The sequence below is a fragment of the Schistocerca americana genome, chromosome 1, assembly GCF_021461395.2.
Source record: "Schistocerca americana isolate TAMUIC-IGC-003095 chromosome 1, iqSchAmer2.1, whole genome shotgun sequence".
Taxonomy (NCBI): Eukaryota; Metazoa; Arthropoda; class Insecta; order Orthoptera; family Acrididae; genus Schistocerca; species Schistocerca americana.
This window is the reverse complement of record NC_060119.1, coordinates 1,137,994,767-1,138,020,543: the sequence shown is the minus strand read 5'-3', so window position 1 is coordinate 1,138,020,543 and position 25,777 is coordinate 1,137,994,767.

The following is a 25,777-nucleotide window of genomic DNA, read 5'->3' as shown; positions in this document are numbered from 1 at the left end:
TATTGTATCGCTTTTCGGTCCTTTGGTTACATTAAACCTCCGTTGAAAACTTCGTCTTGTTGCAACAACACTGTGTTCTAGGCGGTGGAATTCCAACACCAGAAAAATCCTCTGTTCTAAGGAATAAACCATGTTGTCCACAGCACACGTGCACGTTGTGAACAGCACACGCTTACAGCAGAAAGACGACGTACAGAATGGCGCACCCACAGACTGCGTTGTCTTCTATATCTTTCACATCACTTGCGGCGCCATCTGTTGTTGAAAATTGTAACTACTGTAATTTCGAAAATTTGTCCGCCTGAAAATGTACTGTTGTCCCAAGCATATTGCAATAAACGGTGTATTTCTATCGCTGCTCGTTTAGTTTTTATTGCCGTTTCAAATATACCAGTCATTTTTGAAACACCCTGTATTATTACCGATTCGATTTGAGAACATAAAAAATTTATGGCCAACTTGACTAAAGGAAGTGATCGGTTAATAGGGCGCCTCCTGAGGCATGAAACGATGACCAGATTGATTATGGAGATATTGTGTGTGTGTGTGTGTGTGTGTGTGTGTGTGTGTGTGTGTGTGTGTGTGTGTGGCAGCGGGGAGGGGGAGGGGCGGAGGAATGGGGAGCCTAAAATTTCTAGAGGGAGAAAAGAAATTAGTGGCATAACATGACTAGAAGAAGGGATTGGTTGATAGGACTCATTCTGAGACATCAAGGGATCACAAGTTTAGTGTTGGAGGGAAAAGAGTGTTTGCGTGAGTGAGGTGTGAGGGGGGGGGGGGGGGGGGAGGATTGTAAAAAATGGCTCTAAGCACTATGGGACTTAACATCTGAGGTCTTCAGTCTCCTAGACTTGGAACTACTTAAACCTAACTAACCTAAGAACATCACACACATCCATGCCCGAGGCAGGATTCGAACCTGCGACCATAGCGGTCTCGTGGTTCCGGACTGAAGCGCCTAGAACCATTCGCCCACAGCGGCCGCCTGGGGGGATTGTAGAGGAAGGCCTAGAGATGAATACAGTAAGCATGTTCAAATGAGTGTAAGTCGCAGTAGTAACTCGGAGTCGTAGGAGCTTGCACAGGATAGAGTAGCATGGAGACCTGTCTGCGGAATGGAAACTATAACAACAAGACTGTTTGTATTCGTGTTAGATGTTGTTGGCTTCAGATACAGCAAATAATCTTCAGATGGTTATGGAGTTTGTACAGTTTAAATGCATGTTTCACAAAGCAGACCACTGTGGGTGAGTAGCTTAGCTGTCACAGAAAGCACACCCCTGGACGCATTGATGGGCTACTTTTGGGATCCCAAGTGGTCAGAGAGTAGACTTCTTTTTTGCGTGGCTTGTTTCAGTGCGCGGGAAGCCAAGACGGCTGGCCGTCTGCGCCGCCTCATGGGCACGAACGTGGTGGAGCTCAGCAACTACGTCTACATGGACAAACTGGAGCACGAGACTGTCAGGGTGTACCACGAGGACCTGCAAGAGCGCATCAACGAGAGGGCTCACCAGGCAGCGGTAAGCGACGCCGCCCTCTTCTGTGTAACGACCCTAGACCGCACCATCCAAGAAGATCCATAGAGGTGACAACAGTCATAGGGTACTTCCTAATATCATGTCGGACCTACTGTCACAGCTCGACGTGGCATGGACTCAACAAGTCGTTGGAAGCCCCCGCAAAAAAAGGAAATATAGACGCCTCATAATTGAGAAAGTGCTGCCGGTGCAGGATTTTATGCTCCATCTGACCTCTGGATTATGTCCCGTAAATGTTTGATGTGATTCATGTCGGTCGATGGGTACAGCCAGATCATTCGCTCGAGTTGTCTGGCATGTTCTTCAAACCATTCGCCAACAATTGTGGCCCTGCTTGGTAACATGAAGTCCACGAATGGCTGCAAATGGTCTCCAAGTAGTCAAACATCAGCATTCCCAGTCAATAATAGTTTCAGCTGGCCAGAGGACCCAGTCCATTCCATGTAAACACGGCCCACACCTTTATGAATCCACCACCAGCTTACACAGTGCCTTGGCATCTTGGGTTCATGGCTTTGTCGGGTTCTGCGCCACACTCGAACCCTACCGTCAGCTCTTCCCAGTTGAAATCGGGCCTCATCTGACGGTTTTCCAGTCATCTAGCGTCAAACCGATGTGGTCACGAGCCCAAGAGAGGCGCTGCAAGCGATGTCGTGTTGTTAGCAAAGGCATTCGTGTAGGTCGTCTGCTGTAATGGCCCAGTCACGCCAAATTTCGCCCCACAGTCTTAACAGATACGTTAGTCATACGTCCCACATTGATTTCAGAAGTTATTTCACGCACTATGCAAGCTCCGCTATCCTCGGTCGTTAACTGAAGATGTCGGCTACTGCGTTGTCCTTGGTGAGAGGTAATGTCTGAAATTTGGTACTCTCGGCATACTTTTGACACTGTGGATCTCGGAATACGGAACACCCAAATAATGTTCGAAATAAAGTCCCATGGGTCTAGTTCCAACTACACTACTGGCCATTAAAATTACTACACCAAGAAGAAATGCAGATGATAAACGGCTATTCATTGGACAAATATATTATACTGCAACTGACTTGTGATTATATTTTCACACAATTTGGGAGCATAGCTCCTGAGAAATCAGTACCCAGAACAACCGCCTCTGACCGTAACAACGGCCTTGATACGCCTGGGCATTGAGCCAAACAGAGCTTGGATGGCGTGTATAGGTACAGCTGCCCATGCAGCTTCAACACGATACCACACTTCATCAAGAGCAGTGACTGGCGTATTGTGACGATCCAGTTGCTCGGCCACCATTGACCAGACGTTTTCAATTGGTGAGAGATATGCAGAATGTGCTGGCCAGGGTAGCAGTCGAACATTTTCTGTATCCAGAAAGGCCCGTACAGGATCTGCAACATGCGGTCGTGCATTATCCTGCTCAAATGTTGGGTTTCGCAGGGATGCAATGAAGGGTAGAGCCACGGGTCGTAACACATCTGAAATGTAACGTCCACTGTTCAAAGTGCCGTCAATGCGAACAAGAGGTGACCGAGACGTGTAACCAATGGCACCCCATACCATCATGCCGGGTGATACGCCAGTATGGCGATGACGAATACACGCTTCCAATGTGCGTTCACCGCGATGTCGCCAAATACGGATGCGACCATCATGATGCTGTAAACAGAATCTGGAGTCATCCGAAAAAATGACGTTTTGCCATTCGTGCAACCTGGTTCGTAGTTGAGTACACCATCGCAGGCGCTCCTGTCTGTGATGCCGCGTCACGGGTAACCGCAGCCATGGTCTCCGAGTTGATAGTCCATGCTGCTGCAAACGTCATCGAACTGTTAGTTAGATGGTTGTTGAATTGCAAACGTCCCCATCTGTTGACTCAGGGATCGAGACGTGGCTGCACGATCCGTTACAGCCATGCGGATAAGATGCCTGTCACCTCGACTGCTAGTGATACGAGGCCGTTGGGATCCAGCTCGGCGTTCCGTATTAACCTCCTGAACCCACCGATATCATATTCAGCTAACAGTCATTGGATGTCGACCAACGCGAGCAGCAATGTCGCGATACGATAATCCGCAATCGCGATAGGCTACAATCCGATCTTTATCAAAGTCGGAATCGTGATGGTACTCATTTCTCCTCCTTACACGAGGAATCACAACAACGTTTCACCAGGTAAAGCCGGTCTACTGTTATTTCTGTTATTTGTGTATGAGGAATCGGTTGGAAACTTTCCTCATGTCAGCACGTTGTAGGTGTCGCCACTGGCGCCAACCTTGTGTGAATGCTCTGAAAAGCTAATCATTCGCATACCATAGCATCTTCTTCCTGTCTGTTAAATTTCGCGTCTGTAGCACGTCATCTTCGTGGTGTAACAATTTTAATGGCCAGTAGTGTGATTGGTGTTTCCAGTCTCCCCTCGATCATCGTTTTTTTTTTTCGTTCAGTTTGAAATACGTACATCTCTAATCGTAAAACACATCATCATTTTTATGAATAATGCACGTCTTCTTGTTTCTGATTACATATTGCACGTGAAACTCCTGTTTTCGTTGCAAGTATAGATTCTGAATTATCGGTAGTTTATGAAAGGTTGTTCATAAAGGATGATTCAATTAAGGATATATAACAGTTTATTTTTCTAGACAAAAATGAAATACCAAATACCCCTTACATGGACTATGTATATTGTTTAATACCACGGATGTAGCCTCACACGAACCAGAATGACAAGTATCGCAGAAACTAGAAAAACATCGTTTTCACAACATCGAGCCGGACGCGGTGGTCTCGCGGCTCTAGACGCGCAGTCCGGAACCGTGCGACTGCTACGGTCGCAGGTTCGAATCCTGTCTCGGGCATGGATGTGTGTGATGTCCTTAAGTTAGTTAGGTTTAAGTAGTTCTAAGTTCTAGGGGACTGATGACCACAGCAGTTGAGTCCCATAGTGCTCAGAGCCATTTGAACCATTTGAACCACAACATCGAGCTGCATTTTTACATTTGTAACTGTACCACTACAATATGAACCCAATTAATCCGGAGCCAAGCTGAGGGATTTGTCGCGAGAGATAAAAAGACTGTTAAGCTGCCAGATGAAACTGGCGGGATATAGAACGGCACGTCATAAAAGAAGAGGACAAAATGCGGCGCCTGGGTGGCTTCGTGAATTCTATTGTTGATCGACTCGTTATCAACGTAGCAGATTGCAGTTGCAGAACTGAAATATATTTCTCGGATTCGGATAAGGAAGGAGCTAAGAGATTACCAGACGACTGTAAATAGTGGCTTCAGTATTCCACAATACGGTGAAATCCGTGCGTCACACAGAGATGCTCAGAAAAATTACCTTGTCTTTAAGTTAGGAATTTTCGTCACTCTTCTCTGTAATTAGAATACGTTATGTTAGGTGAGAACGAGAGCATTTTATGCTTTCCTTCTAATCACCTAAGAAGTGTGCGGTAGTGGTGGAGTTTTGCCGAATATTATTTCATTCTCTTTAAAAATTATATGACTTTCGAAGCTATAGTGTTCCTCTGCTCTTCTCTTTTTACGTCTGAGCTGCAGCTGCTCACATCATTGCAGGTTAGTTGGACCAGGTGGCTGGCCAGTGCTGTGCAAGTTAAAGTATCCGGTAAAGCTGTTGTCCCGCACATTATCGCTCAGTCTTTGTGCGTGTAACACAGCATAAAAGGTATCCTTATGATCGTACTTGACTGTACTGGACACGTCTTGGCTTCCGCTCCACATGAAACGAACTACAAAGAGATTCAAGCGAACGCGGAAGAATACATGTTTACGTCAGATTTATTCTGATGGTGAAAATATATATATATATATATATATATATATATATATATATGCATTTCGCTACCCTATGGCTTTTTTCACCTCAGTATACATATCCCGCCACACCCACCGACTTCTCGGCGAAGTCTCTGACACCAGTTGGCCAATGTGTAACAGTTGTCTGTTTAGGTGCTGCATAAAACTGTAAGCCCATATACAAAAAATGCTTGTTATTAATATCTCTGTTTAAAATGTCTCCGCGGTGCTGTTTTGACAGCAGTTGTCAGGTTCGCCGCGGATATGAGGTGCTGTGCAGTGACGATGATACATCTGAGCAAGTGCGGGATGGTTCGTCCGTTAGAGCAGTGACCCATTTTCCTGCCAGATGCAGACAAAATCGGAAGGCTGGCTTTGTCCGTTATCGGGAGCTCCAATGTCAGGGGGGTAATGGAGCCATTCAGTGAAATAGCGGGAATGGTGGGAATAAAGAGCCTGTGTTGGGACGTCTCGTCCGAGATGTGTAAGACACCCAGCCGGCCGCAACGATATGAAGAGCATGTCCCGAAAGTGACTTTTTTTCCAGGGACAAACAAAATTTCTAGAAACAAGGATTTTGAATTAACTACTTTGTTCCTGAAGGCAAGTTTTTGGTTTGTGGCTCCACTTTTATGTTCCAATGGAGAGAAAATCCTGGTCATTGATAGGTGTCTGATAAGGCCCCTCGGGTTTTCCAGTAACGTCACTTTGCAACGTAATTACTGAAATTTTCTGTATATTATCATTAAAAACACCCCCCCATGAACCATGGACCTTGCCGTTGGTGGGGAGGCTTGCGTGCCTCAGCGATACAGATAGCCGTACCGTAGGTGCAACCACTACGGAGGGGTATCTGTTGAGAGGCCAGACAAACGTGTGGTTCCTGAAGAGGGGCAGCAGCCTTTTCAGTAGTTGCAAGGGCAACAGTCTGGATGATTGACTGATCTGGCCTTGCAACAATAACCAAAACGGCCTTGCTGTGCTGGTACTGCGAACGGCTGAAAGCAAGGGGAAACTACAGCTGTAATTTTTCCCGAGGGCATGCAGCTTTACTGTATGATTAAATGATGATGGTGTCCTCTTGGGTAAAATATTCCGGAGGTAAAATAGTCCCCCATTCGGATCTCCGGGCGGGGACTACTCAAGACGATGTCGTTATCAGGAGAAAGAAAACTGGCGTTCTACGGATCGGAGCGTGGAATGTCAGATCCCTTAATCGGGCAGGTAGGTTAGAAAATTTAAATAGGGAAATGGATAGGTTGAAGTTAGATATAGTGGGAATTAGTAAAGTTCGGTGGCAGGAGGAACAAGACTTCTCGTCAGGTGACTACAAGGTTATAAACACAAAATCAAATAGGGGTAATGCAGGAGTAGGTTTAATAATGAATAGGAAAATAGGAATGCGGGTAAGCTACTACAAACAGCATAGTGAACGCATTATTGTGGCCAAGATAGATACGAAGCCCACACCTGCTACAGTAGTACAAGTTTATATGCCAACTAGCTCTGCAGATGACGAAGAAATTGAAGAAATGTATGATGAAATAAAGGAAATTATTCAGATTGTGAAGGGAGACGAAAATTTAATAGTCATGGGTGACTGGAATTCGAGTGTAGGAAAAGGGAGAGAAGGAAACATAATAGGTGAATATGGATTGGGGATAAGAAATGAAAGAGGAAGCCGCCAGGTAGAATTTTGCACAGAGCACAACATAATCATAACTAACACTTGGTTTAAGAATCATGACAGAAGGTTGTATACATGGAAGAACCCTGGAGATACTAAAAGGTATCAGATAGATTATACACTCCTGGAAATGGAAAAAAGAACACATTGACACCGGTGTGTCAGACCCACCATACTTGCTCCGGACACTGCGAGAGGGCTGTACAAGCAATGATCACACGCACGGCACAGCGGACACACCAGGAACCGCGGTGTTGGCCGTCGAATGGCGCTAGCTGCGCAGCATTTGTGCACCGCCGCCGTCAGTGTCAGCCAGTTTGCCGTGGCATACGGAGCTCCATCGCAGTCTTTAACACTGGTAGCATGCCGCGACAGCGTGGACGTGAACCGTATGTGCAGTTGACGGATTTTGAGCGAGGGCGTATAGTGGGCATGCGGGAGGCCGGGTGGACGTACCGCCGAATTGCTCAACACGTGGGGCGTGAGGTCTCCACAGTACATCGATGTTGTCGCCAGTGGTCGGCGGAAGGTGCACGTGCCCGTCGACCTGGGACCGGACCGCAGCGACGCATGGATGCACGCCAAGACCGTAGGATCCTACACAGTGCCGTAGGGGACCGCACCGCCACTTCCCAGCAAATTAGGGACACTGTTGCTCCTGGGGTATCGGCGAGGACCATTCGCAACCGTCTCCATGAAGCTGGGCTACGGTCCCGCACACCGTTAGGCCGTCTTCCGCTCACGCCCCAACATCGTGCAGCCCGCCTCCAGTGGTGTCGCGACAGGCGTGAATGGAGGGACGAATGGAGACGTGTCGTCTTCAGCGATGAGAGTCGCTTCTGCCTTGGTGCCAATGATGGTCGTATGCGTGTTTGGCGCCGTGCAGGTGAGCGCCACAATCAGGACTGCATACGACCGAGACACACAGGGCCAACACCCGGCATCATGGTGTGGGGAGCGATCTCCTACACTGGCCGTACACCACTGGTGATCGTCGAGGGGACACTGAATAGTGCACGGTACATCCAAACCGTCATCGAACCCATCGTTCTACCATTCCTAGACCGGCAAGGGAACTTGCTGTTCCAACAGGACAATGCACGTCCGCATGTATCCCGTGCCACCCAACGTGCTCTAGAAGGTGTAAGTTAACTACCCTGGCCAGCAAGATCTCCGGATCTGTCCCCCATTGAGCATGTTTGGGACTGGATGAAGCGTCGTCTCGCGCGGTCTGCACGTCCAGCACGAACGCTGGTCCAACTGAGGCGCCAGGTGGAAATGGCATGGCAAGCCGTTCCACAGGACTACATCCAGCATCTCTACGATCGTCTCCATGGGAGAATAGCAGCCTGCATTGCTGCGAAAGGTGGATATACACTGTACTAGTGCCGACATTGTGCATGCTCTGTTGCCTGTGTCTATGTGCCTGTGGTTCTGTCAGTGTGATCATGTGATGTATCCGACCCCAGGAATGTGTCAATAAAGTTTCCCCTTCCTGGGACAATGAATTCACGGTGTTCTTATTTCAATTTCCAGGAGTGTATAATGGTAAGACAGAGATTTAGGAACCAGGTTTTAAATTGTAAGACATTTCCAGGGGCAGATGTGGACTCTGACCACAATCTATTGGTTATGACCTGTAGATTAAAACTGAAGAATCTGCGAAAAGGTGGGAATTTAAGGAGATGGGACCTGGATAAACTGAAATAACCAGAGGTTGTACTGAGTTTCAGGGAGAGTATAAGGGAACAATTGACAGGAATGGGGGACAGAAATACAGTAGAAGAAGAATGGGTAGCTTTGAGGGATGAAGTAGCGAAGGCAGCAGAGGATCAAGTAGGTAAAAAGACGAGGGCTAGTAGAAATCCTTGGGTAACAGAAGAAATATTGAATTTAATTGATGAAAGGAGAAAATATAAAAATGCAGTAAATGAATCAGGCAAAAAGGAATACAAACGTCTAAAAAATGAGATAGACAGGAAATGCAAAATGGCTAAGCAGGGATGGCTAGAGGACAAATGTAAGGATGTAGAGGCCTATCTCACTAGCGGTAAGATAGATACTGCCTACAGGAAAATTAAAGAGACCTTTGTAGATAAGAGAACGACTTGTATGAATATCAAGAGCTCAGATGGAAACCCAGTTCTAAGCAAAGAAGGGAAAGCAGAAAGGTGGAAGGAGTATATAGAGGGTCTATACAAGAGCGATGTACTTGAGGACAATATTATGGAAATGGAAGAGGATGTAGATGAAGATGAAATGGGAGATATGATACTGCGTGAAGAGTTTGACAGAGCACTGAAAGACCTGAGTCGAAACAAGGCCCCCGGAGTAGACAACATTCCATTGGAACTACTGACGGCCTTGGGAGAGCCAGTCCTGACAAAACTCTACCATCTGGTGAGCAAGATGTATGAAACAGGCGAAATACCCTCAGACTTCAAGAAGAATATAATAATTCCAATCCCAAGGAAAGCAGGTGTTGACAGATGTGAAAATTACCGAACTATCAGTTTAATAAGTCACAGCTGCAAAATACTAACACGAATTCTTTACAGACGAATGGAAAAACTAGTAGAAACCAACCTCGGGGAAGATCAGCTTGGATTCCGTAGAAACACTGGAACACGTGTGGCAATACTGACCTTACGACTTATCTTAGAAGAAAGATTAAGGAAAGGCAAACCTACGTTTCTAGCATTTGTAGACTTATAGAAAGCTTTTGACAATGTTGACTGAAATACTCTCTTTCAAATTCTAAAGGTGGCAGGGGTAAAATACAGGGAGCGAAAGACTTTTTACAATTTGTACAGAAACCAAATGGCAGTTATAAGAGTCGAGGGACATGAAAGGGAAGCAGTGGTTGGGAAGGGAGTAAGACAGGATTGTAGCCTCTCCCCGATGTTGTTCAATCTGTATGTTGAGCAAGCAGTAAAGGAAACAAAAGAAAAATTCGGAGTAGGTATTAAAATTCATGGAGAAGAAATAAAAACTTTGAGGTTCGCCGATGACATTGTAATTCTGTCAGAGACAGCAAAGGACTTGGAAGAGCAGTTGAATGGAATGGACAGTGTCTTGACAGGAGGATATAAGATGAACATCAACAAAAGCAAAACAAGGATAATGGAATGTAGTCTAATTAAGTCGGGTGATGCTGAGGGAATTAGATTAGGAAATGAGACACTTAAAGTAGTAAAGGAGTTTCGCTATTTTGGGAGCAAAATAACTGGTGATGGTCGAAGTAGAGAGGATATAAAATGTAGGCTGGCAATGGCAAGGAAAGCGTTTCTGAAGAAGAGAAATTTGTTAACATCCAGTATTGATTTAAGTGTCAGGAAGTCATTTCTGAAAGTATTCGTATGGAGTGTAGCCATGTATGGAAGTGAAACATGGACGATAAATAGTTTGGACAAGAAGAGAATAGAAGCTTTCCAAATGTGGTGCTACAGAAGAATGCTGAAGATTAGGTGGGTAGATCACATAACTAATGAGGAAGTATTGAATAGGATTGGGGAGAAGAGAAGTTTGTGACACAACTTGACCAGAAGAAGGGATCGGTTGGTATGACATGTTCTGAGGCATCAAGGGATCACCAATTTAGTATTGGAGGGCAGCGTGGAGGGTAAAAATCGTAGAGGGAGACCAAGAGATGAATACACTAAGCAGATTCAGAAGGATGTAGGTTGCAGTAGGTACTGGAAGATAAAAAAGCTTGCACAGGATAGAGTAGCATGGAGAGCTGCATCAAACCAGTCTCAGGACTGAAGACCACAACAACAACAACATCATTAAATACAAGTATAATTTTCATCTGTTTAATGTAATAATCCAAGAACAAAATAACTCCCATATTTTTCGACGTCTACCAATTTCCTTTTCCCATTCAGGACATTTGGGAGAGTTCTGTCACTTGTCATTCTCGTGAGGTATTGTCTCCAATATTCACGATATTTTTGAATTTTTTCATTCATGTTGAAAATATTTAATTCTGTTCTAATGTCTTTATATCTGATCGTATCTCTTCTTGCGCAGCACTTCCTCTTCGTTAGGAACCTCGTTTCTGCTGCCTGGATTTTTTTTTCTATTGTTGTGGTAACCCAGCTTTCGATTCTGTAGGAATCACCATCACTTTATGGAATTCCATGATAGTCTCTTTCGTACTTATGGCCCAATGTTCTGACTATGGTACCACAGTCAGCTTGGAATTTCTGTTTTATTTTCAGTATCAGAGTCAAAATCAAAATTTATATCACAGCCTAAATAATACATATATTCTGAAACAGTATTTAACTTACTGGTTTTAGGAAAAAATATTTCTCTTAGACTGAATACATCGTAGTGTTAAACTTCATACAAAGAATTTATAAATCGTTACATCCTGGGAACAGCATTCACTTGGTCTGAGAAAGAAACACTTAGTTATAAAGCGGCTAAGGACAATGTCTATAAGTTATTCCTAATTTCCTTAAAATATCGCTCACGTCAAGAAACGTTTGCTGCTAAAGGCCCCCTATTTTGCCTCGCTTTAACATTGTACATCTGCTTATTGCACCTAAATCAGAAACTATTCTTTTCAAGAGACCTGCTTCAGGCTCACATGGAACATTCTCAAGCGTTTCTACCGGCTGCGAAGAAATTTGATAGTTTGATTATAAACACAGCAACGAGATATGTGGCTTTGGAGACAGCGCTAATTTTACGATGCCGTTTTCAGCTTGACAAACCGAAAATAAAACAGCAAGTAACATCATGGAAAAAAGTGAAGACAACGTTTTGGAACTGCGATATGGATATTGGTCTGGGGCGGAGATACTTCAATCTGGAATTAGGCTGTCCATATTCAGTAACTGCAATCCGGCTGCAAACTGGACCTCGCTTCGGTTTGGATGACGCGCTCACATGACTTCTCAGGCCATCCTGGGTTCCTTTAGGCCAGGGACGCTTGAGAATTCGGCACACAAGCTGTGGTTTGGCAAAACGGTTGAGAATTCGGCACACAAGCTGTGGTTTGGCAAAAGTGTCATAGCTCTCTCTTCCAGCTGCACACATCCCCCAAGAAAAGTAGGACTTTGGTGATAATAGGACTGCGACAGCAGGCTAATTCTCTGTAATTGTTTTTTCCTCCCCTAGCAGGGTCAGGCTTCTCACCTAGGTATTTCAAGAAGGGAACTCTCTCAGTATGACCATTCTCTGTGGAGAGTTTTTGGATGTCGAGTTTTCTAGCATAGTTAAGTTGTAGCTCCATATTTTCGAAATGTTGACAGATTAGAGAAAACTATTTCATTATAAGGTCAAAGCAATGCAGGGGAGATGTCGAGGCGAATCGAACTTACAGATGGTGACAGGGGGGTGGGGGGGGGCGGGAAAACGGAGGGGGTCAAAAAGGGGGGACGGGGGCAGCTGAATGGGGACTACAGTCATAAAACGATAGCCAATTAGCGAGGAGCGCGCGGAAGTGATGCGCATTTTAACTCACTTATCCGGCAGCTAGCACTTGTTCTGTTAACGAGCACGGTTGTCAATTAGATTAGCTGAAGTTAATTATTTAATTTGAACGATCAAAGCTAGGCAAAGTTTATGCTTCTATCCATGGCTGGTAACGTTAGATGTGAATTTTCTGTGACGTTTACTGAGTGAAGCTGCCCTGTTAAATTAACTACACGTACGCGAAAACTAGAGTAAGGCTATTAATTGCTTAGTCGGACAAATCCGTACTGTTAAACAAACGCAACAAGCTTGATTCCTTCCTCAATGATGAGGACATTGTATATACAGGGTGTCCCAGCTATCTTGTCCACCCAAAATATCTCTGGAACAATAACAGCTATTGGAAAACGACTTTCACCGGTATTAATGTAGGGCTGGGGCCCATGAATGTACGTATTTGGAAACATTCTAAAACGAAAGCATATGTGTTTTTTAACACAAACTTACGTTATTTTAAATGGACCTCCTACATTTTTTCTTCAGCAATCCATAGCATGAAAAGCACGTACACAATGGAGTTGATTGCATCGCAGTTAGTCATCATTTATTCCAGGGGAAAGCTGCACGGTCATCAACAGTATTCTGTTGTTTCGAGAACGGTTACTGTCTTTATATATATATATATATATATATATATATATATATATATATATATATATATATATATATATATATATATATATATATTGTACACAGATATGTTACAGAACCGCATCACCCTAGCCTATGGGATAATTCAGGATGGCAGCAGACCGTATTATTCGTTTCGAACCTCTTGATAAGTATGGAAGTGTGATTAAGCATGTCAATCACATCGCAATTACGGGCAGCATGGGGTTCACGCCTCAGCCTCAGGACGTGCGCTAGCAGCGCATAGCGGGTGTTTCAAGCGTCAACTTCGCGTCTTAATATCTCGGGATGTAATGGGAATATTGCGATGCAATCAACGCCATTGTGTATGTGCTTTGTCATGCTATGGATTGCTGAAGAAAAATTTGGGAGGTCCATTTAAAAAACATAAGTTTGTGTTAGAAATCACATATGCTTTCGTTTTAGAATGTTTCCAAATATGTACATTCATGGGCCCCAGCCCTACATTGATACCGGTGAAAGTCGTTTTCCAATAGCTGTTATTGTTCCAGAGATATTTTGGGTGGACAAGATAGCTGGGACACCCTGTATACTAATCGAATGTGACAAATTGAATGATTACACTGTAAAATGTATTTAACATTAAGGATTATTTTTCTCTTACAGTAGTTCTTCATTCCTTGAATATATCCGTTCCCAGATGTATTTTCCATTCTATCCATTTTTGTAAAAGGCAACATTAAATTTCGAGGAGCTTTTCTCATGTTTCATTATTCTGATGGTCCTGGCAGACTATTATACTTTCTAGACTAATTATCTTGCACAGATGCTTGCTTATCTTAGTACAATTAGGTTATGTAATACATTGTGTTTTATATTTTGTAATAAGTCAGGGATAGTTTGTATCATTGTGTGACATAATTCTGTCTGGTGGAAGGGGCTTTGACTGTGAAAAAAGACGTCCGTTTATCGTCGTTGAATGGTTGTTGTTTTATAGCTGTAGCTCCACAATGATGCAATTCTGACGTGTGGTTATGTGAAACAGTTTTCTAGATTCGGTGTCCACTACCCCTCTGTGACCTTAATACCAGGTTCGGTTACTTTATGTTTGCTTGCGCCAACAGCCCTGGAGTATTTTAAAAGGTACAAATTATTTTGCGTGGACTGTCATTGAATGTACTTAATCAATATGGGCACGATTTCACTTTATTACTCCGTTCTCAAGTAATAGCTCACTGTGAGGTGCGTCCATGAATCATTAAGATGATTAAGATGAACGTTTACATGTCAGCCATGCTTACACACTTCAGTGTCCTCGTCATTTACATACGTTCTCTCGTGTCATCCACGGATATACAGGGTGTATCACAACTCATGTTACACGCTTCTAAGGATTGTAGAGAGGACTTAATAGATCAAGTTTTACATAGGAAGTCATTTCCGGAAAAGTCACCCAACGACCCTACAGGGTGTCCATGTTATAGGGGCCGGTGCCTGTGAATGTACAAAGCAATTCTGTGATGATGTCAAAAACTTTCTGGGATGATGGAGAAGGATAAGGTATCAATTTAAGGTAAGGGTCTCTATACCGGGAGCGAAGGAATCGAAAGATATAAGCGAAAGCAGTTATGATACTTCTGACAGTGGAATACGTGTACGGATACAGTTGTTGCTAAGATGGTATGGTAGGCAGATTTCAGAGGTGGTAGTATGGACCAAATAGAGGAAAAATTGTCCAATAAAACTAAACAAGTGCTCGTAGCTCTTAAGGTATGCATATTAGAGCCAATGTTTACCACACATTTTTTTCATGTTTTCGGGCCGGCCGTTGTGGCCGAGCGGTTCTAGGCGCTTCAGTCCGCAACCGCTCTGCTGCTACGGTCGAAGGTCCGAATCCTGCCTCGGGCGTGGATGTGTGTGATATCCTTAGGTTAGTTAGGTTTAAGTAGATCCAAGTCTAGGGGACTGATGACCTCAGATGTTAAGTACCATATTGCTCAGAGCCATTTGAACCATTTTTTCCTTGTTTTCTGGCGCACTACCACCTGTTTATTTACAGGCGCCAGCGCCTATAACTCTGACGCTCTATAGAGTCGCTGGATGACGCTGCCGGATACGTGTTCCAATGTAAAACTTGATCTGTTAAGTCTCCTCTACAGCCTCTAGAAGTCTGTAAGATGAATTGTGAAACACCCTGTATATCCCATGTGTATTATAACACAGGAGGCTGTATTTATCAAGTCCAAAGAACAGAATACAGCAAGAAAGTTTCCCTGCAACGTCAGAGTGAACTACTTGGTTGATGCTGAAGTCTATCCCTTATGTTGGACTGGAATTTTCTCATACTGATGAGGTCCGTGATGCCATAGTTGATGGTGAGCGGTAGGGTGCTCAAGGACGGACAAAGTCTGGGGACGCTGCAGTCAGATCTCCTCGCTGGCTTGGCACTGTGAACTCCGATTGATGAGGTAGTAGGCACAGTGAGTGAAAGTGGCTACAGAGCACTAGGGCAGCGACCTAAACACTGGCTCTGGGGAAGAATGCCGGCGGAGGCACGTGACTCGCTAGAGCAGCGCTAGCAACACTGTTTGGCGGTGATTCTTATCCTGCGAGTGTGTGTGTTTTATTTTTGTCAAGTTGCACAATGGATTGATCCAACAAGTACCCTTTGGCTCCTGCAAGAAACAATTTCCACCTCACACTGCTACAGAAGTCAGACAGACGCTCGTAATGTACCAATAAGAACTGCTTGAAAAACATTCAGCAACAAATACCTTCTGGAGTCGTCCGTTGTAAGGAAAAGACACAGAAACACTCTGTATATTCTTACGTAACTAGTGGGATACTTGGGTATGGGATTATTGCTAGTCACTCTAAGAAAAACATCAAACGAACGAAAAATATTATTTATTACAAAAAAAAATTCTGAGAAATCAAGTTAAACTTTTTCTTATATAAAAAAAATAATAAATTTCTGGGTTCTTTCTGGAACAGTAGATTGCCTCTTATGGATAGGAATGCTATTATTTTACAAAGTATGGAAAGGTTCTTTTCTCCCTTTTCTTTAAGAATGTTATTTACTCAGCAGAAGGGCTGAGAGCCACACCTACACAACTTGAATAATTTTTCTAGGTATGGCCAAGGCTGTCGCGTGAGAAATGTAGTGGAGTGTACTGTTATGGAGGACAGATGGAGCTCGCATACGCTGTAGCACACAATACCTTGAGCTGCGACGACTGCTGCCTGCGTAGCTGGCTGCTGACAAATAACACAACCATCTTTCTCTATCTGTATTGACCTTGGCCAATCAAACTCTCCCTATGCCTTGATGAAGTCAAGGACTCCTATCCGCCCCTAGTCTAACTATTGCCGTAGTACACCAGTCAGATAACCAGTCCACAGCGATGCCACTCAATACTCGCTTGCAGGCGATTAACTAGTAGTCTGTCCGTGTTCACACCGCACAATAAGTGTGGTGGCCAAAACAGTGAACAATGCTTAACCGCGAGCGACTCAATATAGAGTGCACTCCGATTTGCTAACGACAGAGGTGCTCTCCCAGTGAAATACTGAGGAGAGACTTTGTTCCTCACTCTTTGTGTACACGTATGAGCACACTCGCTCTCGTTACGTGTTCCCGCTCCAAGAGCAACAACGGAAATGCCCCTTTTTCTGGAAAAGTTGCAAAGGTCTCTCATTCACCGCCTTCCCTCACTCCACTGACTCTTTGCGTCAGAAATATTCCGCCAATGAGCGTTGCTCTTTTAAATGGGAGAATGACGTTTCGGTTAAGTCGACCAATGCGCAAATCTGTAGCATCTCCATTAGGCGTATACTGTCCTCCTGTGAGAACTCTGTAACTATGCAGTCAGTCCATAAAAAAATGCGTCTTCTGGGCGCTCCCACACAATGTAGCGGAATTTGCTTTTAAATCGAACATGGGGGTCGTTATCCCTTTGCGCCGGCGAAAGCTGTCTTCTCTCTGGGCGGTCGCTTCGGCCGAAGTAGGTATGTTGTTGACCCAGCCCTCTGAAGAGACAGTCATCCTAGCGGGCTGGTTTCCTCTTTAGAACGAAAATTCTTGTGGCAGTCATGTTGTGTACGCCAGCCTCAACTTTTTTCAATCCCGGTGCGCACTTGTGATTAGATTTGCATATCGCTTACGTTAATTCATACAAAATTGACTCTACCTTATCGAGTTTGGGTTCGAATGAAGCGTCTTGATGTGCAGAATAGAATTGTGAAGACGTAATATGTAAGAAATGAAGGTCAGGAGACCACGCCACCTTACAATGCCTCTGGCGGCGAGGCTGACGGCGCACATTTCTGTGGTGGTTGGTGGAGTTCCAGTTGAAAACAGCCAGATGTGTCTACTGATGTGGACTGCTTTCGTCTGCTCTCCAGAGGAAATATCGTTAGTGGGCCAGAGTTGTGGCAACCCACAGTGCACAACTATTGGTGTATGTGTCGTAGGCAGTAGCCAATGGATGCAGCATAGATGATGAAGAATCAAATATTATTATAGACGTGGAATATGTAAACATGGTTGACACCAGGGCAGTATTCTCTTAAAGGAACAATATGTGTTGAAAGACTTCACAGTGTGCTGTCACTTGAGAATGGCATAATAGGAGAAAACATAATCAAGGTGAAATCTCAGCTGAGCCATGGCATCATCTTGTCACAAAGTTTTGTACTCGTCATATTCAGGTAAAGTGTTCGGTTCGTGTCTAGTTTGTTCTTTTGTAGCTGGTGGATTGCAGACTCCTCTGCCGAGAGCCCAGAGGATGGTCCAATCACATGCCTCTGGATGAGACGTGGCGACTGGTGGTGGTACAGGGAGGGATGTGGCAGCATGGTGGAGGGGGTGGGGGCTTCCGAGCGGTCGAGGCCTGGAACTGCCTCTCTACTGTGCCCATTGCCCTCACCAGTTTCACATCAGAGAATTTCTGACATTAACATCAGCAAAAAAATACGTTGCGAATGCCCTGATGTGAAATAGGCTGAGGCACCTGGGAGAACAGAGAGGCAGCTCCAGGATTCGACCACCCAGACCCCCCCCCCCCCTCCACTCCACCCGACACAGCAACCCCCCCCACCCCCCCTCCCACCAGCCGCGACATCTCTTTGTCTCTTCCCGAGGCATGCGATTGGTCCATCCAGTGGGCTGTCAGCAGAAGAGACTGCGGTCGAGCGACTGTAATGGAACGAACTATACACAAATCCGACACATCACCGGAAGAAGACTAGTAGGAAAGTCGTCGAAACGCTACGACAACATGACGCTGCAGCTGGGCTCATAATGCAAGAAGATTTCATCAACGAAATACCCTGAGAAACTCTACATTTCCATAAATAAATCTAAATGTATATGACGGTAGTATCTGTTCCCGAAAGAACAGTTACCGTTGATGACCACGCAGCTTTGCTAGAAATGAAATGATAATTAAATGGACACCTTAGCTGTAAACAGGCGTTGATGTACTTCATTGGGGACATGTTGAAAAAAATGTGTGTCCCGACCGGGACTCGAACCCGGGATCTCCTGCTTTTTTTCAACATGTCCCCAATGAAGTACATCAACGCCTGTTTGCAGCTAGGGTGTCCATTTAATTATCATTTCATTTCTAGCAAAGCTGCATGGTATCAACGGTAACTGTTCTTTCGGGAACAGATACTACCGTCATATATAGGTAAAATATGGCTTCCCGGCCATTGACCTTCTTGTGCGAACGCACACGCTATGCCCAAACTCGTATGGGACTTAGTAGATTAATCTGCCACGAGCAATGAGTATGATGGGCAAACATCTATTAGGCGCACTACGAATGTAGTGGTGTGGACATGTTGGAAATGTGGGTCTCACGGGGAGCGTGCAAGGGATAAATCCCTGCAGGCGCATTATCCTCTGTGCCCTTGGTGTCTCAGATGAGTAGAGCGTCTGCCATATAAGCAGGATATCCCGGGTTAGAATCCTGGTCGGGGCACACATTTTTTCAACATGTCCCCAATGAAGTACATCAACGCCTGTTTGCAGCTAGGGTGTCCATTTAATTATCATTTAAATCTAAATGATAGTATGGCGAAAAATGTTGTCCATTCCGTAATATGAGGCTATTTTTCTCCACCCTGTACACATGAACACTTGTGCATGATTCGTGCATCACAGACAGGTTTAGTAGAATACCGTCACAATATATCTGGTAACGAGGCTGTTGCGAGAGCGACTGTAATGATGGTGATGCTGGTGATGATGCCGTTTTTGTGTGTGTGCCTGCCACAGAAACTGGCTCACCTGCAACTGTGGGAGTCGGTGCTGAGGGGCAAGAACGACCTCCCGCCCGAGAAGCTGGACGACCCGTGCATGCGCCAAGTCCGCGAGCACCAGCTCAAGATAGAGGGCCTCCAGGATCAGGTGAGGCGTCACTGCTCCAGCGCAGCTCTCCGATGATCGCAAGCAATGGCTGATAGTTTCTGACAAACAGACTAAATTCGTATGTTACACTAGATCTGGAACCCAAACCCTTCTCTCGCATGCATAATTTTGCCGCCAGTTAAGCTATCCCAGGGTGGCTCGTTGCCAAGACTCCAAGTCTCCTCTGCCACTACCAGTCCCCTGCTTTTTCATCGAGCTATATTACTTGGCAGTGCCAAGGTATGCGAATGTTACTTTCGTCCTTAAGGGCTGACATTGGGCAAAATGTGTTCTTGTACTTAAACATATACAGGGCGTAAATTTTAAGTTGACAAACCAGAATAACTCGAAAAATAAGCTTCACATGAAAAAATGTGTAGAATCCAAAGTTGATTATTTTCGAGGGCGACACCCCCTAGGGGTGCGGTGGGAGGCAACTTTAAAATTTCAAATGGGAACCCCCATTTTTTACTGCACAATCAGATTCTACATAAAAAACTAGGTACATTTTGTCTTAAAAATTTGTTTTGGTTCTTGGTAGTTGGCGCTGTAATTCAACAAAATACATGTTCTCATTTTTGCGTGGAAAATGGTTACGGATAAACAAAAAATACTTATTTACTTCGTAAATTTTGATTCGCTAAACTAAAAATCTCCCTCTCCCCCCATAGGGTGGGGTTTCAGAGAGAGGAATTAGAGTTTTACAAATGTTGACCCAAATATTTGGGTTTCTCCTCACAGGGTGGGGTTTGAGAGAGAGGAATTAGAGTTTTACAAATGTTGAGTTTGTAAAACTCTAATTCCTCTCTCTCAAATCCCACTTTGGATTCTACACATTTTTCGTGTACAGCTTATTTCTCGAGTTATTCTGGTTTGTCAACTTAACATTTACACCCTGTATATCTCCAAAAATATTACAGCTAAAATAGTAAAACTTGAGACTATTATGTACAACATGATGCTTGATATTTTGTGCATTTTTTTAATGCGTATGGATTTACGTTTTATAAGAATTTGCATTTTTAATTACTATTGTTTCTATAGTGCACTTTTTCTCATAAACCAACAGAGCAATAAAACTGGAATTTCACAGTTTACATCTGCATTATAAGTTAATAAAACGTATGCAACACATTTTTGTTTAAGGTCATAGTTGCTTTCAAATTAATTTTTCACTTTTGTGTTACCCAGGACTGCTCTATTTTTCTTAAATTTTAAAAGAGAACTTTTCTCACAGAAAAGGTAACGTAAAAGTCCTGAAAGTGCTGCACGTGATAATTCAGTAAGTAATTCTTAATAACTCTGCTAAATTTCAGAATGTTTGCTTTTATAGTTCCTGAACAAAGGTACATTATAGTTCAAAAAAGTCAGTTTACGGCAGTTCGCATTTGAACTTTTTATTTCAGTTTTTGACAATTTTGCTATGCCTCTAGTGACTAATGCTGTCCATATCCAAAATATTTTTCTCTTCTCGGAGTAATCGTTCCCCCGCCTGCTTTGCCTAGCCAACTTTTGCGTTTTTTCTTCTGCTACCTGAGCTTTGTTTCAGTCGTGCTTTATCGACGTTTCTGAATTTCTTCAGTATGAATGCACCTGGATGGAAACCCAGTCTCAGCAGGTACTTAATCCTACCTACATTTCGATTACTGAACACTAGACAGGCATCACATGCAGCTATCTTCATAACAACTGAGGACACAAATACCGTTTTTGGACAATGCATATGTTTAAGGTGATTGTAGGTCTTATTTGTATTCTGTGTTTTCCCATGTACACATTTTTAGCAGTGCCTGAAAGTTGGTTTCATAACATCTAAAACAGCAAGTGACAAACCATGTTTGTGGGTGTATGGCTTTGCACTGGCTTCTGCCTGAAGATATAAGCACCACGATATGTCACAAAGGTAATGTTGAGGATTATCATCTGTGGAAAGTTTGTGAAACAATATCGCCCACACGGCTTGCTGCATTTTCACACTTTGTAAGTTGTCCCTAATAGCTTTTCCATGATATATCTGTAAAGTGAAAATTTCCTTGCCTGTCAGTCTCTTACCACTTCCCAGTAGCTATCCATCTTCTAAAAACCGCTTTGTAAACAAAGGAACAAGCAAAGATAATCTTTCTCACAGCCTTCTAGACTCATCTGCGGTTTTTGTCGATTGTGTTAAGGAAAAATTAACGAACAAAAAATTTCTGGGGTAGAGAAGGTGTGGATCACAGCATAGTAAGAGGGGGTGTGGCAGGCGCAGACTCCCAAACATACTTTTTAAAAACATATTTCGAGCCAGAATTCGATTATGAATCTTTGCGATGTTATTATTAAAGAATCAATCTAATAAAAAATAATTTTATTTTTTCGCAATTTTGCCCTAAATCTTCCTTTACGGTTTGCGCGCCAGAGTATATGTCAAAGTAACCTTACCACGTAGCTCACCCTGTTAGACGAGTGGTCTAACGCACGGCTTTCCAGAGCGGGAAGGAGCGCCTGGTCCCTGGCACGAATCCGCCTGGTGGGCTTGTGTCGAGGTTCGGTGAGCCGGCCAGTCTGTGGATGGTTTTTACTCCGTTTTCCATCTGCCTCGGCGAATGCGGGCTGGTTCCCCTTATCCGCCTCAGCTACACTATGTCGGTGATTGCTGCGGAAGCAAGTTCTTCACGTACGCGTACACCACAATTACCCTACCATGCAAACATAGGGGCTACACTCGTCTGGTGTTAGACGTTCCCTGGAGGGTCCACCGGGGGCCGAACCGCACAATAACCCTGGGTTCGGTGTGGGGCAGCGGATGGGTGAAGTGTACTGCGGTAGTCGTCGTGGGGTTGTGGACCACTGCGGCTGCGGCGGGGACGGAGCCTCTCCATCGTTTCTACATCGTTTAACATACAACATACAACCTTACCAAGTAGAATATTAGTTACCGTCTTGAAAGCGCCCACCACTTGATTTGGAGCTCTGCAGAAATGCTACCAGGCGGTTACGTGACCCTCAGATCCCTATGTATGTTATGGCGGTCAAGTGGTGTGTATGTGCCAGTAGTTTATAGGAATCGGTCCGGTAAGATAAGTCGGCATTGAGAGGTGACAGGATGGCAGAAAGGAGCAAACTATGTTGGACGTGACGATAGCCGCACTGTGAAAGGAGTTGGTCGATTTGTTGGTGCATCAATGTGGACAAGCCAATGTGTCTGTGAGGAATGGTGTACTGCTACTCTGTATTTGTACCTGACTCCCGATGGTTAAGATGTTCTCCAGTGTTGTGCAAAACCCTGCGGGGGTGAGCAAGAGAAAAGTGAAATCTCTTTGAATCTGAGCCTGATACAGACTGAGGTACATCCTTGAGACCCAGTGCTAAGTTCACTGTACGCAACAGAATTACTAATAGTTTAATTGATTGGCCCTAGCAGTGATCCTGAAGTTGGTGAACTGACGTAATATTATAGTTTAAAGGAACTAGCTGTGGTAATGAACTCATGATTTAAGTAACACTACGCTTTATTGTCAAACACATATAAATATAAAAGTAAGAAAACACAATAATGCTGACAAGAACGTTACAAAAATATTCCGTACTATACTTACTGCTAACGAACGCTCACAATAGGAGAAATTACTGAAGGAGCTGGAGTTGCATCACATCTTTCTTCCAATACTGTTAAACATGTACAGTGTGTTGACTACGATGATCACGGTAACAGTTTGTCTGAAACCATGAATCCTACACATCTGAGGATAAAGAGCCAGTGGTAGCTATCTTGCATCTGTATTACCTTAATCTCGGATTCTTTAATACGCCACAACTGGAGGTCATGCTTACCATAGTCTTCACTGAACTGTGAGCAGACTGTAGGGACTGACTTGGTGACTTGAGAATGCAGTGACAATCTAGCCTCCATCTGTTGTCGATGACTTCAGCTGCATCAGCCTCTGTGCCTTGAAATCATGCTCTCTCATTTGCGCCATGATCACCACCTTCCCATCTGCATCTCCCCAGCGTCTCCTTTTACCGCGTCTCCTTTTTACACAGCAAGTTCTGCCCAGTGTGAAGTCCTAATGACGTTGAAACTGCACTCCAATCGGAGCTTATTCTGCCATTAGCAAGACTAGCATTACAGGTGTCGCGAAAACATAAAAAAAGCTTGCTACGAGCTCAGTAGCTGACTCGGCTCCAGCGAGAAGTAGGCTATGGCTGGTTTTGAGCTTGTCAGAAAAGCCAGTAGGTGTTTATCTTCCTAAGTGTGTCACTTCACAAGCTCCTAGCATCAATGGGGACTTCCAACGTGTCTGTCAGGAATGGTGTACTGCTACTCTGTATTTGTACCTGGCTCTCGATGGTTAAGATGTTCTCCAGTGTTGTGCAAAACCTTGCGGGTGAAAGAGAAAGGTGAAATCTGTTGTGCGTTGTCAGAGTTCTGCCTTCTGGAACAAAGACCTTTTTATCTCAGTCACCCATCGGCCTCCCTATAAATGGACGCTGGCATGCCCACCTGCTGTCCATGTGCCAAAGCAGTTTCCATGTCCTGACTAGGGAACCTCCCCATCGCACCCCACTCAGATTTAGTTATAAGTTGGCACAGTGGATAGGCCTTGAAAAACTGAACACAGATCAATCGAGGAAACTGGAAGAAGTTGTGTGGAACTATGAAAAAAATAAGCAAAATATACAAACTGAGTAGTCCATGCGCAAGATACGCAACATCAAGGAGAGTGTGAGCTCAGGAGCGCCGTGGTCCCGTGGTTAGCGCGAGCAGCGACGGAACGACAGGTCCTTGGTTCAAGTCTTCCCTCGACTGAAAAGTTTAATCTTTTATTTTCAGACAATTATTATCTGTCCGTCCGTCCGTCTGATGCGAGGTAACTGCGCCGTAGTATGGGGACACTACACCTAAACGGAAAATTTTGAAAACGTTAAAAAACATATGTTTTGACAGAGCACAGGGAAAACTTGCGACTGTGAAACTGTAGCATTCATTTGTTGCAGTTTATGTGACAAACGCTTATGTTTTCATCACTTTTTTGGGAGTGATTATCACATCCACAAGAAAACCCAAATCGGGCAAGGTAGAAGAATCATTTTACCCATTCGCCAAGTGTACAAGTTAGGTGGGTCGACAACATATTCCTGTCATGTGACGCACATACCGTCTCCAGTGTCGTATAGAATATATCAGACGTGTTTTCCTGTGGAGGAATCGGTTGACCTACGACCTTGCGATCAAAAATTCGGTTCCCATTGTAGAGGCTCGTCTTTTCGTCTACTAATCGAACGGTTTTGCGGTGCGGTCGCGAAACACAGACACTAAACTTATTACAGTGAACAGAGACATCAGTGAACGAACGGACAGATCATAACTTTGCGAGAACAAAAAAAGTAAACCTTTCACTCGAGGGAAGACTTGAACCAAGGACCTCTCGTTCCACAGCTGCTCATGCTAACCACGGGACCACGTCGCTCCTGCGTCATACTATCCTTGATGTTGCCTATCTTGCGCATGGACTACTCAGTTTGTATATTTTGCTTGTTTTTTTCATAGTTCCACACAACTTCTTCCTGTTTTCTCGATTGATCTGTGTTCAATTTTTCAAGTCCTATCCACTGTGACAACTTATAACTAAATCTGAGGGGGGTGAGCAGGACGTGCGTGTCCCACCTCTCATTTTTTTTCCTTGTTTCTGCGAAGGTCGGTGCGCCTCCAGCTCCCCATGAATCGTTCCACTGGCTTCGCCTTGCGGTACCTGTCTCATGTTTCCAGTACTTCTCATTTATAAAGCAAGCCCAGAAACCAACTGAAAGTACCCAGAACTTAGAGTACAAGAAAATCGAGACGAGGAAATGAAATCTCCACACATACCATCGGTGTGATAATATGCATTCCATTGAGCTGATTCAACTTCCCTCCATTCGCATAATTAAAGATGATCAAAGAAGGAAAAAGAGTCTAGTCGAAGGGCTTGTCACATTTCAGTTATTCACGAAAACTCTGCCCTCTTTCACAACGATAATCAGTTAAAGTATTAGGATAACCTTGTTAGTTGATAAACAGTTAACTAAATAAATTAATAATGTCGAACACACGCCATATTGCGCTTTTCATTTATAATTAACGTGCATTGTTTCAAGCAAATATTTAGTTTTTTTTGCCAAAAGATACCTCATTTATGAGTCACGTGAATTATCTGATCATAACTGGCTGTTACTGCGTATTGTTTGATCAACTACTTTCTCTTCTCTAGTCTTCAGATGCGATAACCTTGAAGCA